General features: G+C 40.4%; 1 long non-coding RNA gene across 1 annotated transcript; it reads left to right on the plus strand.

The window, feature by feature from the left end:
• Window positions 1–2977: 2977 nt before the first annotated feature.
• On the plus strand, window positions 2978–15859 carry LOC116980468. The gene is made up of 5 exons (XR_004413974.1): window positions 2978–3079; window positions 8736–8780; window positions 12840–12884; window positions 14343–14387; window positions 15372–15859. It is a non-coding gene; the product is annotated as an uncharacterized LOC116980468 (long non-coding RNA).
• Window positions 15860–17394: the final 1535 nt, after the last annotated feature.

The following is a 17394-nucleotide window of genomic DNA, read 5'->3' on the forward strand; positions in this document are numbered from 1 at the left end:
ACAGAGGAACCTTGTAATGCAGGCCCAAAGATCCTTGAAGATAATGTGGTCAAGGAACTTGATATGTTGGCCTTTATTAGTCAGGGCTTTGAATAGGAATAGGGAGGTTATGCTTCCATTTTTAAAAATGCTTGTCAAATCCCAGTTGGAATATTGCATGAAGTTCAGATATCTACACGATAGGAAGGATGTCTTGGTCTGAAGAAGGTGCAGCATATATACACCAGGATGGGATGGAGTTTCATTTGTGAGGAGAGACTGGAATGACCAGGTTTGTTGTTCCTGGAGTGGAGAATGTTAAGAGGGAAATTAAGAGGGTATATATAGGGGAGATTGCAGGAAATGTTTCCCCAAATCGGAGGTGAATAAAACAAGGGACATAGATTTAAAGTAAGTGAAAATAGATTTAGAGAGAATCTGGGGAGGGCATTCTTTACCCAGAGTGTAACGGGTAACAGGTGCAAACAGAGTGTAACAGGTAATGTTATGAATTTGTTGCAGAAATTGTGCTGTGAAGAAATATAATGACATCTGAAATAACTTATTTTTATCTGTGTAGAAGTTTTGGCTTTGCAGGTGAGGGCAGCTTTGATTGGTATTAACCCTTCCTTTTCCCAGGGGATTATATTCTCATGTCTCATCTCATGTCTGCAGAAAATCATTCTTTGTAGCATTCTGTTAAATTGTTAAATGCCACTACAAGGCCTTCATCTTCGTTCAAAGAGTGTTTCCCTTGATTGTATGTACATGTGACAGCTGAGATACAATCAAATAAAATGTAACATGAATGTTTCAAATATTGTATCACATTCCCGCAGTCTTTCTCTCAGAAACATCTTATCACTGACGATGAAAATTTGAACTTATTCAGATGCACAAAATAATAGGATCGTTAGTCCAGTTGGCAGGTGGAGGGTGTTGTTCGGGAGATGAGAAACAACATTTCACTGCTGGTGGAAGGTTGGAAGAAGCGAGTTGATTTTCTGAGCACAGTACAACGAGATTTTGTGTCTGGTTGCAAGGAGAGGGAGTTGTGGGAAAATGGAATGGATTGGTGCTGGGAACTAAGCAAGCTTGATTAGTGTTAAAATATAATGATGTTTCCTTGGGAAGTGAATGAAAAACAAAGATGAATTTAAAACATAAAAAAACCCTGCAAATGTTGTTATGATAACTACTATTTCTATTCAGCTAGACAATGGATCAACTTAATATCATGAAATGTTGTAAGGACTTGTCAATATTTATTCAGCACTTACGAAAAAATTATTTTCGTCCAATACTACACGGGTGCCATATTCTGCAGACAGGTTGCAAAGGAATATCTCACATCTGACATGACAGTTTGTCTCATTAGAAACATTCCACTACCATTACAGGAAAGAACAATGGTAAAGAAACATGGGAGACTAATCATACAAAGACTACAGGTGCAATACATTTATTCTGTAAAAATGATTAATTATGTTGGAAACCTGTTGCAAATATTTTGTTGTTATCAATGATGGGAACTTCTCATGTGATTCGGTCTTTGCTAGCTCACAGTTTGTGGTGTGCCAACATTTATTTCCATCCCCAGCAACCTAAAATAAACGGCCAAATACTGCTCAGTTCACCGTGCCTCTGCACGGGCATTGAAACTGTTACCTCATTAGCATCAATATTATTGTTTTGAACACAGAATTTGCCTGTTCCCTTCAAAAATAAATCTAGTTATCTTTGTATAATCATAATGAAAGCGCTTGTGTCGTCTTTTAAGGGTGTGAGTAATAGAGGGTTAAAATCATTTAAAAAAGAAAATGTTATTCCTTCCTTCTCTAATCCTTGTATAAGTTACCTGAAATCCATAAAATGTGGTTACCTGGCAACCTGACAGTTGCCACCAATTTCTCCTTGTTACTTGATCAAAATCATTCAGAATTTTGAACCCCACTATGAATATTTTTCATAAACCTCCAAGTTCTCAGATGATTAGATTCGCTAGTAATCCCATGTATCTGAAGAGAGCAATTTGGTAAATCTCTCCTGTTCCTAATCCTTTGCCTCGATTTTATTTCTGTTTCATCGACTGTTTCCCTGAATTGCACATCAATGAACCAGCTGAGTAATAACCTGCGCGTTATAAAGTGCCAGCACTCTGAAGAAGAGTCCTGACCAGAGACATCACCTGTCTCATACCGCTCCGCAGATGCTGCCTGACATGCAGAGTCCCTCCAACAGTTTGCTTTTAGCACCTTAAAAGGTTTGAGCTATTGTCTATAAGGCGTTATCACAATACTTCCTTGTGGAACACCTTTTCACAGATGATGGAAAGTTGGAAGAAGACAGTTGTTTTTCTGAGCAACATCCGTGGCACAGTAAAATGGGACAAGATGTCCATTTGCAGGGAGAGGGAGTTGTGGGAGAATGGAATGGTTGATGCTGGGAAATAAACAAGCTTGATTAATATAAAATATGAATTTGTTTCTGTGGAACTGACTGCAAACCAATGAAGAACATTAACCATCAAAAATTACAAACCATGTCATGATAAACATTATTTTATTGAGCTTGGAAAATGATGCACTTTGGTTCCATGAAGTGTTGTCAGGACTTGTTAATACTTATTCAACTCTTAAGAAGAAAATCTTATGCACAATTAGCATCCAATACTATAGCGGTGCTGTAATCTGCAGGCATGTTACAAAGGAATATCTCAGGGGCATCACAGTGACACAGCGGAAGAGTTTCCACCCAGAGTCCCGAGTTCAATCCTGACCACGGGTGGTATCTGTACGGAGTTTGTACGTTCTCCCCCTACCTACGTGGGCTTTCTCTGGGTGCTCAGGTTTCCTCCCACACTCCAAAGACGTACAGGTTTGTAGGCTAATTGGCTTGGTAAAAATTGTAAATTGGCCCTAGTGTGTATAGGATAGTGTTAGTATGTGGGGATCGTTGGTCTTGGTGAGCCAAAGGGCCTGTTTATGTGCTGTATCACAAAACTAAACGAAACTAAACTAATCTGACAGTCTGTCTAATTTGAAACCTCCCACTCTCATTACAGGAAACGGAAATCGCCCGCCGTGGCAAACAACTGCAGGTGCCGTAAATCTCTTTTTTTTTTCCCAATGATTTGTAAGGATAGAAACCGGTTGCAGAAATATTGTTATTATAAAAGAAGGGACCTTCTAATGTGATTTTATCTTTGCTAGTTTACAGTTCATAAGTTTAGCTGGTGAGCCAACATTTATTACCCATCCCAAGCAATATAGAATAAAGACCCCAATACTGCTCAGTCTATCGTGCCTCTGCCTGGGCTTTGAAACTGTCATTTCAATTGCGTATTTTTCCAGAATTTTATCTGCTTTCTTCAAAAATTTGATTGGCGATAATGAAGGGCTTCTGGCACCTTTTCAATTAGTCCGTAACAGATTTTATAAAACATTGAAAACATATATTTCCTTTCATGTTCCCTTCAGTTTTTGTATAGGTTACCTGGAATCCATATTACCTGTTGCAGCCAGCCAGTTGCTACAAATTTAACATTTTTCTCTATTAAAACCAGTCACTGTTGAACCTCACTGTGAAAATGTCTTACAATCATCCCTTTCCTCAGGTAATTAAATTCCCCGCCATCCGTAGTACTGATCTGGTAAATGTCTCTGTTCCCTTGATTCCATATCATTCCTGTTTCATTGACTGTTCCCCTGAATTATACATCAATGAACCAGCTGAGAAATATCCAGCACGTTGTAAAGGTTTGAGCTATTCTTTAGAGAATATCATAGTCCTTTTCTGAGAAACACCTTTTTGCTGCTGATGGATAGCTGAAAGTAGACTTTCTGACCAGTATCCACCGCACATTATAATGTGACAAGCTGTCTGTGGTCGGGGTTTGGGATTGTGGGGAACAGGGAATGGATTGGTGGTGGGAATTGTTTAATATATTTTTTAAATTATCAGTTTAAAATGAAATAATATTTCAAAGGAATACTTCAAAGGAAGTTTTCTTATGTTAGGCATCACATCTATTTAGTTCAGACAATGCTGTACAATGTATTAAAGTTCTTTAAGGTATTATGGTGACTTTCAATGTCTATTTAATTTTCAAGAAGATTATCTCGTACTACAATATCCTCAGTGCCATAATCTGCAGCAATATTGCAGAGAGATATCAGACATCAGGCATGAGAGTTTGTCTCATAAAAAGCTTTCTATATCCATGTTAGGAAACAGGAAGCCTAATGTTACATTACTTCCAAAGAATAGCAGTGGCATAGTGAAATTTGTTTAAAAAAAATAGTAATCTTAGAAAACTGAGCAGGTATTTTGTCATTGAGAATCATGGGAAGCGTGAATATGATTGAATCTGTGCAGACACAGTCGACATTGCAGTTTGGGGCCAGCATCTATTTTCCATCCCTTGCACGAAATCCCCTTATCGCATATCTATGCACTTTAAATGGCTCAGTTGTAATTATGCATTGTCTTTCTGCTGATTGGTCAGCACGCAATCAAAGCTTTTCACAGTACCTCGGTGTGTTAAACTGAGTTATTTTGTCAATCTAAAGTCAATTTGACTCAAACGCTTGCAGCTGTTGAAATCGATTCTTTATTCAGCTGAGACTAGTCTCTGAACCTTCCAACACAGAACACCTTCTGCGGCAGGTCCAGAGAATTAGTGACTTTGATACAAACTCATGGCATTTATATAGGCATTAGACATTTCTGATACAGAGGGTATGACAAACTAGTAACCAATCATTTGAGTCCTTCTGGTGACTTACAACAGCAGTCACATGATCCCCCCTTCTCCACCTTATTTTACAACCTTTGTTGCCTGTGGTTTAACCTTGTTTAGAATTATTTTTATTTCAACACAGCAAAACCCCGGTAGGCTCAATTATCAAAGACCACTCCTCAAAATATAAGATACACACATATAATACAATGATCACACAAGTCATACAAACAAACACATTTTCCATACCAAGATTTCTATAAATATAAACAAAGTCTAATGTTTACAATCCTACTTAGACACAATACATTTCATAAATGGTTTCACTACAATTTTACAGTTTAAAATACTATTACCTATGTATTAAAAACATTAATTATATGTGTTCACCAAATTACACAGCTTCTAAGTTAAATTCAAAACCCACACACACCTCCCAACTCCAAGCATACATGGGTCGTAAATCTGTTAACTTAATTGATAAGTGTTTCGTGCCCTGCTATCTCTGGGAGATGGATTTTCTATCTCTCTGCAAGGCCTTTTACAAATATTACAGAACACAGGGTAAATTTACAACTTCAGACCATTACCTCAAAAGTACAGCTTCAAGATCCCTTATCTCAACCTCATTATAATTTAACATAGCCAAAGCTAACCACAGAGTCTATTATCTCTCAGCCTTGAATTCTGTCTCAAACGCAACATAAACAGCCATAACTCTTCATCTTTATGCCATATTCAGAGCTCAGGAATGTACCATAGAGAAAGAGCAGATGACCTCTGGCCTAAGAAGAGGCCCTATTCAGTAATCCATTCTTCAACACAAAATCATATCAAATACAATTTCCTCCAGCGTTATAATTGCCTCAAAGCAATAAACTAAGCTATGCAGGGTCAGATTAGCGTTTCCATGTTTTGATTCATCTGTTCCCTGTGTGAGTTTCTTTGTACTTTATTTCCTTAGGAGACATGTGTTTCTGAAAACCTTAAGCTTTTCTTTACCTAGCTTATATAAAATTACCTAGCTTATATAAAAGTCACTATCCAAGCGGTTCTATTATATAATATGTCCTCAGGTGTACACGTGATAATAAACTAAACTAATAATATTGGAATAAATAGCAGAGCTTTGTGCTTGAGTGGGTGCCTTGAAATAATTATCACAACAGGTTTGATACTCTTCTCACGCCAAACAACAACCTAAGTGGCAGGTAGAAGGGGGGGGGGGGGTGTGTGTAGGTGTGTGTGTGTGTGTGTGTGTGTGTGTGTTTGATTGGAACTGAACAACTTTAATTAGTATTAAAATCTGAAACGGTTTCTGTTTGCACAACTTTAGCCTCAAGGACAAGCTTTCAAAGGTTATGGGGAGAAGACATTAGAATGGGATTGGGAGAGGGAAAGATAGATCAGCCATGATTGAATGGAGGAGTTGATTCATGGGGCCTAATGGCCAAATTCTGTTCCTATGATTTATGAACATGAACACTTTACTGGGGATAGGTGTTATTCCTGTTCATTTCTGACAAGGATATGACTTTACTTCATTACATATTGGAGGGAGATGTTAAAAACTATTAAACTACAATGTCCCCAAATAGCACCCCATTACTATAAACTGCAGATAGAAACATAGAAAATAGGTGCAGGAGTAGGCCATTCGGCCCTTCGAGACTGCACCGCCATTCAATATGATCATGGCTGATCATCCAACTCAGAATCGTGTACCTGCCTTCTCTACATACCCCCTGATACCTTTAGCCACAAGGGCCACGTCTAACTCCCTCTTAAATTTAGCCAATGAACTGGCCTCAACTACCTTCTGTGGCGGAGAATTCCAGAGATTCACCACTCTCTGTGTGAAAAACGTTTTTCTCATCTCAGTCCTAAAAGATTTTTCCCTTATCCTTAAACTGTGACCCCTTTTTCTGGACTTCCTCAACATCGGGAACAATCTTCTTGCATCTAGCCTGTCCAACCCCTTAAGAATTTTGTAAGTTTCTATAAGATCCCCCCTCAATCTTCTAAATTCTAGCGAGTACAAGCCGAGTCTATCCAGTCTTTCTTCATATGAAAGTCCTGACATCCCAGGAATCAGTCTGGTGAACCTTTTCTGTACTCCCTCTATGACAAGAATGTCTTTCCTCAGATTAGGAGACCAAAACTGTACGCAATACTCTAGGTGTGGTCTCACCAAGACCCTGTACAACTGCAGTAGAACCTCCCTGCTCCTATACTCAAATCCTTTTGCTATGAATGCAGACATACCATTTGCTTTCTTCACTGCCTACTGTACTTGCATGCTTACTTTCAATGACTGGTGTACCATGACACCCAGGTCTCGTTGCATCTCCCCTTTTCCTAATCGGCCAACGGTTTGCAAAGGAATTTAACAAAACAGGCATTCCAGTTGGTCTCATGTGAAATCTTATACTTTCATTACAATGAAGAGCACATTAATTGCGACTAACCAACCACAGAATAACCCATGTATTCTTTGAAACTATATTAAAAGACTGATCCAGAAATTGTGCTGTTAAGAAATATTAGGACCACTGATGGGTTTTAGTATATATAGTAAATGGGTTATGGGCTTTGCTGGTGAGGCCAACACTAATAGCCCATCCCCAATGGTCGCAGAATAAAAGTCAAAAGAAGTATTTATTCCATTGCGTTTCTGCAGACTTCTTAAAGTAGTTTCCTGGAGAGGTTTAATCCCATCCTCTTATCAGTCCTGTCCCCTCTTGTGAAACATGTCCACTTCTCTTATGGAAGTTTATTCTGAAACAACTTCCACCATTTTTTCAGAGGTGCACTCCACATCTTAAAAATGATTCCATCAACATGATTACACCTCATTTCTCCGATTCAATAACTATAAATTTTTGAACCGATTGCATACTAACCAGCAGAAGTATTTGATTCCCATTGCACACAAAAATGCTGGAAAAACTCAGCGGGCGCAGCAGCATTTATGGAGCGAAGGAAATAGGCAACTTTTCGGGCCGAAACCCTACTTCAGACTCATTATTTACCAGATTCAAAATATTCTGTATTTGCAACGCAAATATCTATCAATGGTTCATCTAAAGATTCATGTTTCATGAGATTGGATTCTCCAGTGAATCCGCAAGTTTGAAGGCAATCAAATTTCCCACCCTTCAGATAAATCACACCTGTGACCAATTAAATGTCTCTATGGATTTCCTCATGTATGTTTGCCTCAATTATACATTACTAGACTAACGTCAACGATGGTTACTGGCTGTACGGTCTTTGTACATTCTTCCTGTGACCGCATGGGTTTCCTCCGGGTGCATTATGTAATGTGGGGAGATTTTAATCTTATCTTAAGTGTTAATCTTAATCTACTATGTTCTTTAATAGTATATCATTACTTTAAATTGTGGATGGTATATAAAGAAATATCACCCACTAGGCATTCCATCACCCATTAGGTTTTCTCAGGTGATTAGAGTCTCCAGTCATCCATGTATTTGCAGACAGTTGCCCTTTGTAGTTTTCAGGTAAATTTCTCCTGTACCCAAGATTGCTATTGGGTTTTTTTTCCCTGAAGTGCGTTTTTCTTAATTGTATTGTGTATTGAATGGAAATGCAAGTATTGTATCGAATGCAAGTATGCATGTTGCCAGTAAATTACAATGGAATGTTAATTTGACTATTATAGTATTGCAGTCCTTCTCTGAAATACATCTCATCGCATCTGTAATAGGATAGGATGTCCAGATGATGGGTGAACAATCTGCTTCACCTTGCAGTAGTGATGTTTAGCTGATGATTGATGTCATGTCTATTGACATCGGGCAAGGATTTTACTTTGTTTCATTATGTAATGCAGGGAAATGTTAATATCTAATAACATTTTAACATGCTAATCTTAATCTATTATATTTTCTAATAGTACATCATTAGTTTAAACAATGGACAGTATAGATAGGAATATCACCCACCAGACATTCCATTTGGTCTCACTAAAAACCTTGTACTTTAATTAAAGAGAGGAGCACATACACTGTGACAACACAACTACAAAATACCACAGGTACCGTAAAGTTGTTCTTTCAAAATGCAGCAATATTAGAAAATGGATCCAGAAATTGTGTTTTTGAGGAACATGAGGATTGTTGACACGTTTTGTAGCATCTTTTTCCCATCCTTAATAAATGTGGAATAAAAGGCAGAACAACATTATTTGTCCCATTGTGACTGTGCAGACTTATTTAAAAATCGTTGGCTGGAGAGATTTAATCTCCAGCCCTGTCTATGCCTCCTCTCGTGAAATGTATCCAATTCTGTTAAAGAAGTTAAGGGGCTGAACCACTGCGGTGACCTAATCCACAAGTTCAGAAGAGTGTCTTCGACCTTCAAGCTTGAGGACACTTGCCTGAGAAAACGCGAGCTGGATCGACCGTCATCGATGAAACCGCGAGCTGGATCGACCGACCACACACACACACACACATAAACACAAACACATTGCAAAGGCGGGGGGCCAGGGAAAGTGCCGGAGCGCTGTCTTAAATTCACACCCGCGGTGAAGAGGGAGGTAAAAGACGGCTGCACAGTGAACATAAGTCCTTTCGAGAGCGCGGGGGGGGGGGGGGGGGGGGGGGGGGGGGGAGAGGGGGGGGGGAGAGGGGGTGGAGACACTTTTAAAAAGTCAGACAACTTTTAATAAAGTTTAGCGGGCATTTAACCTCCGGTCGGTTTTCCTGGGTCCTGAAAACTCCAATGGGCCAATTAAAATGCCCGGTCAACGAAGGAGATTGCCTACGACTGACCTTGACTGCCTGTAACTACATAGCAACCCAACTCCACAGCACTACGAGTTCAAAAGAAACATGCCGACCAATTTTTACTCGTGGAAAATTTTTCAATTAACTGAAAGCTTTTCCGTGACCTAGCTGAAATATTCGGGAACTTCCCTCGAGCATGAAGGAGAGTTCCAGTGACCTCATAGGACCTCGTGTCGACCATGCTGCGAGTTTGAGTCGACGGAAACTCTTCTAAACTCGCAGATTAGGTTGCTGGAGTGGGACAGCCCCTTTAATTCTGAAATATGTTCCACCCCACTTCTAGTGGTGCAATCTAGATCTTCAAATTAATTCAATAAATATAATTTATTATTTTCGTCTTTGGGTTCATAATAAATTGCATTAAATCCATGATCCCAGATTGCAGTCTGACATGCTATGAGAATTAATTCCATTTATTTACCTGATTTAAAGATTTCAATACTCTAAAATCTCTGTAAATATTGTTCCTAAACATTTTCAGGAGATTAGAATCCCCAATCATCCATGTATTTGCAGACAGTTGCCATTTGTATTTTGCAGGTAAATTTCTCCTGTACCCAATGCAAGATTACTATCATTTTTTCCCCCTGAAATGCGTTTTCCTTAATTGTATGGAATGGAAATGCAAGTATTGTATGGAATACAAGTACGCATGGAAATTTCACCCGTAAATTACAAAGGATGCAGGAATGTTAATTTGACGGTATTATAATATTGCAGTCCTTCTCTGAAATACATCTCATCACATCTGTAATGGGATAGGATGTCCAGATGATGGGTGGACAATCTGCACTTTGCAATGACAAGGGTGAATTTTGAATAACAAAATAACATTTCACTGATAATCGATGTCATGTCTATTCACATCGGGCAAGGATTTGACTTTGATTCATTATATAATGCAGGGAAATGTTAATCTATATAATTAAAAGTCTAAACTTGACCACCTCCTGTTTGCACTCTATATTGATTTTAGAAAACACGTGACCACTTACGGCTGTGATTTTTGGCCACCTTACTCAGAGTCCCCCTCCAGCTGTCAGGGCCAGGAGATTTTTCCCAACGATGAAAAATAAATGACATTAATGTTTAAAAAATGTTGTGATTCGCGCTCACACCATGAAGGCCATGCCCCTTCTGGTGGGAGGGGGAGGAGCTATAAACCCAGATGTGTGGGTGTGGCTCAGTCTCTGCAAGATGGGGAGGGAGAGGCTCACGACTCTCAGTCCGAGCTAGAAATCTACAGAACACCGAGAATACTGACCTGTGAGTGCCATTTATGTGTTTTTAAATGGTGCCTTTTGCAACTGTGTGGCTATTGAAATGTGTGCCTATTGCAACTGTGTGCCTTTTGCAACTGTAAAAAAAGATGAAAATGTCTAAAATTGATTGTCCACCCTCTCCCTCTTCTCTCTCACAGTCTCCCACCTGTTTTTGACAGAGGTTCTGGCAGTTTCTGAGCTGCCAGCCTGCCAGGCCTGAGTTACTGAGCTGCCAGCCCAAGAATCCATTCGACCCACAATGTCCTCTAGAAAGCAGTCCTTTCAGCCCACAACACCCATGCTAGCACTCCAGAAAGCCACCCCCCCCCACACTGGCCTGCAATCTTGGAATTGGTGGAGAGGTGGAATATTGCGTTGGGGACCAGTCCTCCCATGTGAACATGGGCCACTTCGTGTGGTTATCTATATAATTAAAACTCTAATCGTGATCACTTCCAGTTTTCGCGGTATATTGGTTTTAGAAAAAACACGACCACGTAGGGCTGTGATTTTTGGCCACCTTACTCAGAGTCCCCCTTCAGCTGTCAGGGCTAGACGATTTTTCCCATTGATGAAATATAAAAGTCTTATTAATGTTTAAAAAATGTTGAGATTCTCTCTCCTGTCAATCACGCCATGAAGGCCATGCCCCTTCCGGTAGGAGGGGGAGAAGCTATAAAATGGAAGTGTGGATGTGCCTCAGTCTCTGCAAAATGGGGGAGGGAGAGGTCACGACTCTCAGTCTGAGCTGTGAATAACACTGAACACATGTCTACTAAACTGTGAGTGTGGTTTTACTGAGCTGCGAGTGCCCTTAATGTGGTTTGAAAATGAAGTTTGAAAGTGAAAATGTGGTTGGTTTGAAAATGTGGTTGGTTTGAAAATGTGGTTGGTTTGAAAATGTGGTTGGTTTGAAAATGTGGTTGGTTTGAAAAGTGGTTGGTTTGAAAATGTGGTTAGTTTGAAAATGTGGTTGGTTTGAAAATGAAAATGTGGTTGGTTTGAAAATGAAAATGTGGTTGGTTTGAAAATGTGGTTTGAAAATCTATATAAATAAAAGTCTAATCTTGACCACTTTCTGTTTGCGCTGTATATTGATTTTAGAAAAATCGCCATCCCGTATGGCTGTGATTTTTGGCCATCTTACCCAGAGCCCCCCTCCGCTCATCAGGTGCTGAGAATTTTTCCCATCAATAAAAAATAAAAGAGTTATTAGTGTTTAAAAAATGTTGAGATTCTCTCTCATGTCAATCATGCCATGAAGGCCATGCCCCTTCCGGTGGGAGGGAAGAGACTATAACACCCAGAAGTGTGGGTGCGGCTCAGTCTCTGCAAGATGGGGGAGGGAGAGGTCACAACTCTCTGTCTGTGGTGGCCTTGCACCCTGCTTGACATGACTTGAGAATTAAGGGACTGAAGTTTAGGGGTAACATGAGGGGGAACTTCTTTACTTAGAGAGTGGTAGCTGTGTGGAATGAGCTTCCAGTGAAGGTGGTGGAGGCAGGTTCGTTTTTATCATTTAAAAATAAATTGGATAGTTATATGGATGGGAAAGGAATGGAGGGTTATGGTCTGAGCGCAGGTATATGGGACTAGGGGAGATTATGTGTTCGGCACGGACTAGAAGGGTCGAGGTGGCCTGTTTCCGTGCTGTAATTGTTATATGGTTATATGGTTATATTATAGTATTGGAGTCTTGCTCTGAAATACATCTCATCACACCTGTAATGGGATAGGATGTCTAGATGATGGGTGGACAATCTGCTTTACCTTGCAATGGCAAGGGTGAATTTTGAATAACAAAATAACATGTTTCACTGATGATCAATGTCATGTCTATTCACATCGGGCAAGGATTTTACTTTGTTTCATTATGCATTGCCGGGAAATATTAATATCTAATAAACTCTTAACATGTTAATTTCAATCTATTATATTCCCTGATAGTACATCAATATTTTAAACCGTGGACAGTATATAAAGTAATATCACCCACCAGACATTCCATTTGGTCTCACTAAAAATCTTGTACTTTAATTACAGGGAGCAGCACATACACTGCGACAACACAACTACAAAATACCACAGGTACCGTAGGGGGGGGTGGATGAGGGGGTGCGTTGGGGAGGGTGTGTGTGTGTGGGGGAGGGGTGTGTGTGGTAGGGTGGTGAGGGGGTGTGGGTGGGGGGGGAGGGGGGAATGTGGGGGAGGGGGTGTGTGTGTGGGGGGGAAGGTGGGGGAGTGTGGGGGGGGGGGTGGGTTGTGTTGCGGAGGGGGGGGTAGGGGTGGGGGAGGGGTGGGGGGGGTGGGATGGGTGGGGGGGTGGGGAGGGGGGAGGGGAGGGGTGTGTGTGGTGGGGGAGGGGTGTGTGTGGTAGGGTGGTGAGAGGGGTGTGGGAGGGGGGTGTTGGGAAATGGTTGTGTGTGGGGGAGAGAGTGGTGTGTAGGGGGTGTGGTGGAGGGAGGGCGGTGGGGAGGGTGTGAGGGAGGTGGGGTGTGTTGGAAAGGGGGGGCATGGGGAAGGAAGTGTGGGGGAGGGGCAGTGTGGGGGAGGGTAGGTGTGTGTGGGAGGGTAGGTGTGTGGGGGAGGGTAGGTGTGTGGGGGAGGGTGTGTGTGTGGGGGAGGGTGTGTGTGTGGGGGAGGGTGTGTGTGTGGGGGAGGGGGTGTGTGTGGGGGAGGGGGGTGTCATGGAGGGGGGGCCGCCAGTGAATGACAGCGGGTGCTGGAAGGAGTGTCGCCGACCCGGCAAATAACAGATGAATAACTTTTGAAATGTTTCACTGATCGGAATAAAACTTGTTGCACTTGCAGCACAGGAGAATGTCGAGTAAGGTGGTGAAAAATCGTAGCACTATCGGGTACCGTTTTTGCGCAAATTTAGGAACAACACAAACTGGAATAGGACAAGATGAGAGTTAAATAATATGTAGATTTAAGATTTAAATACTCTTAAATATTGTTCCTAAATCTTCTCAGGAGATTAGTCTCCAGTCATCCATGTATTTGCAGACAGTTGCCCTTCTTATTTCTCGGGTAAATTTCTCCTGTACCTAATGCAAGATTGCTATCGTTTTTTTCTTTCTGAAGTGCGTTTTCCTTAATTGTATGGGATGGAAATGCAAGTATTGTATAGAATACAAGTATGCATGGAAATTTTGCCAAAGATTACAAAGGATGCAGGAATGTATTATAGTAACGCAGTCCTCTAAAATACCTCATCACATCTGTAATGGGATAGAATATCCAGATGATGGGCGAACAATCTGCTTCACTTTGCAATGACAAGGGTGAAGTTTGAATAACAAAATAACATGTTTCGCTGGTGATCGATGTCATGTCTATTCACATCGGGCAAGGATTTGACTTTGTTTCATTATATAATGCAGGGAAATGTTAATATCTAATAAACTCTTAACATGTTAATCTTAATTTACTATATTCTCTAATAGTATATCATTAGTTTTAAACTGTGGACAGTTTATAAAGGAATATCACCCAACAGATATTCCATTTGGTCTCACTAAAAACCTTGTACTTTAATTACAGAGAGCAGCACATACACTGCGACAACACCACTACAAAATACCACAGGTACCGTAAAGTTGTTCTTTGAAAATGCAGCAATATTAGAAAACAGATCCCGAAATTGTGTTGTTGAGGAACATGAGGACTGTTGACATGTTTTGTAGCATCTTTTTCCCCATCCTTAATAATTGAGGAATAAAAGGCAGAACAACATTATTTGTCCCATTGTGCCTGTGCAGATTTATTAAAAATCGTTGACTGAAGAGATTTAATCCCCTACTTCCTCCAGCCCTCTCTATGTCTCCTCTCATGAAATGTATCCAATTCTGTTAAGGAAGTTAATTCTGAAATATCTTCCACCACGCTTCCAGTGGTGCAATCTAGATCTCAAAATTAATTCAATAAATATAATTTATTATTTTCCCCTCTGAGTTCATAATAAATTGCATTAAATCTGTGATCCCTGATTGCAGACTGACAGGCTATGAGAATTAATTCAATTTATTTACCTGATTTAAACATTTATATACTAAAATCTTTGTGAATATTGTTCCTAAACCTTCTCAGGAGATTAGTCTCCGGTCATCCATGTATTTTCAGGTAAATTTCTTCTGTACCCAATGCAAGATTGCTATTGTTTTTTTTCCCTGAAGTGCATTTTCCTTAATTGTATGGAATGGAAAAGTTAGTATTGTATGGAATACAAGTATGTATGGAAATTTCACCAGTAAATTACAAAGGATGCAGGAAAGTTAATTTGACTGTATTATAGTATTGCAGTCCTTCTCTGAAATACATCCCATCATATCTGTAATGGGATAGGATGTCTAGATGATGGGTGGACAATCTGCTTCACCTTGCCATGACAAGGGTGAATTTTGAATAACAAATTAACATGTTTCGCTGATGATCAATGTCATGTCTATTCACATCGGGCAAGGATTTTACTTTGTTTCATTATGTAGTTTAAACTATGGACAGGTTATCACGGAATGTCACCCACCAGACATTCCATTTGGTCTCACTAAAAACCTTGTACTTTAATTACAGAGAGCAGCACATACACTGCGACATCACAACTACAAAATACCACAGGTACCGTAAAGTTGTTCCTTGAAAATGCAGTAATATTTGAAAACTGTGTTGTTGGGGCACATGAGGACACTTGCTGTGTTTTGCAGCATCTTTTTTCCATCCCTAATGATCGTGGAATAAAAGGCTGCACAAGATTATTTGTCACTTTGTGCCTGTGCAAACTTATTAAAAATCATTGGCGAGAGAGATTTAATCTCATCCTTCCTCCAGCTCCATCTATGTCTCCTCTTGGGAAATGTATCCAATTCTTTTTTGGAAGTTAATTCTGAATCATCTTCCACCACTTTTTCAGTTGTACAGTCCCAATCTTAAACACGATTCAATAAATAGACTTCATTTTTTTTTTCCTCTCTGGGTTGATAATATATTTCATTGAATCCATGAACCCAGACTGCTGACTGAAAGAGTGTTAGATAGCACTCTTAGGGCTAGTGGAATCAAGGGGTATGGGGAGAAGGTAGGAATGAGGTACTGATGGTGGATGATCAGCCATGATCACATTGAATGGCGGTGCCTACTCGAAGGGCTGAATGGCCTACTCCTGCACCTATTGTCTATGTATCTATGACCCGCTATGAGAATTCATTTCATTGATTTACCTGACCTAAAAATTTCAATATTCTAAAATCTCTGACCCTTCTGAGATTAGAGTCTCTGATCATCACATATATGAGGACAGTAGCCCTTGTATTTTCCAGGTAAACTTCTCCTTTCCCAAATCCAAGATTGCTATGTTTTTCCCCGATGTGTGTTTTCCTTAATTGTATGCAAATATATATGGAAATACAGCGAGTAATTTATAAAGCATGCAGGAATGTTAATTTGATTGTAATACAGTGTCGCAGTCCTTCTCTGAAATACATCTTATCGAATCTGCTAGAAACTTTTAAATAAAACCATTTTGCTAAATACTCTCAGAGGTAGTATATAATGGGACAGGGTATCCAGATGTTGAGTGGACAATTCATAAATGTCATAATAAATGTCCTTGCAATTAGGTGGTTGACAAAAAATACTATATTGCAATACCACATTCTTTCACTGAAAAATACTTCACCAGTGTTATCGAAAATTCAGAATGAAAACAGTTCTGTTTCTGGACATAATTGGGAGTTCAATGAGTTCAAGACCCAAGTGACTTCTTTCACTGGTAAGCCTGGGGTTCCAGGCTTTCAAGCTCCTGTATCTTCTCCCAAGTGGTAGAGGAGTAGCGAAATAGTCAGGGATCCTTGACCATACTTCAGCAGGTTCAGGCGGAGGAGTTACCATACCAGCTTGAGGTGCACCTTGGTTTGGATAGAGTTGATGTGGAGAGGATGTTTCCACTAGTGGGAGAGTCTAGGGCTAGTCATAGCCTCAGAATTAAAGCATGTTCTTTTAGGAAGGAGATGAGGAGGGATTTCTTTAGTCAGAGGGTGGTGAATCTGTGGAATTCTTGCCACAGAAGGCAGTGGAGGTCATCAGTGGATATAGTTAAGGCAGAATCGGATAGATTCTTAATTAGTACAGGTGTCAGAGGTTATGGGGAGAAGGCAAGAGAATGGGGTAAGGAGGGAGAGATTGATTAGCCATAATTGTATGGCGGAGTAGATGATGGGGGGGGGGGGGGGGGAAGAGGGGGTGGAGACACTTTTAAGAAGTCAGACAACTTTTAATAAAATTTAGCGGGCATTTAACCTCCGGTCGGTTTTCCTGGGTCCTGAAAACTCCAATGGGCCAATTAAAATGCCCGGTCAACGAAGGAGATTGCCTACGACTGACCTTGACTGCCTGTAACTACATAGCAACCCAACTCCACAGCACTACGAGTTCAAAAGAAACATGCCGACCAATTTTTACTCGTGGAAAATTTTTCAATTAACTGAAAGCTTTTCCGTGACCTAGCTGAAATATTCGGGAACTTCCCTCGAGCATGAAGGAGAGTTCCAGTGACCTCATAGGACCTCGTGTCGACCATGCTGCGAGTTTGAGTCGACGG

This window comes from Amblyraja radiata, chromosome 14 (assembly GCF_010909765.2).
Source record: "Amblyraja radiata isolate CabotCenter1 chromosome 14, sAmbRad1.1.pri, whole genome shotgun sequence".
NCBI lineage: Eukaryota > Metazoa > Chordata > Chondrichthyes > Rajiformes > Rajidae > Amblyraja > Amblyraja radiata.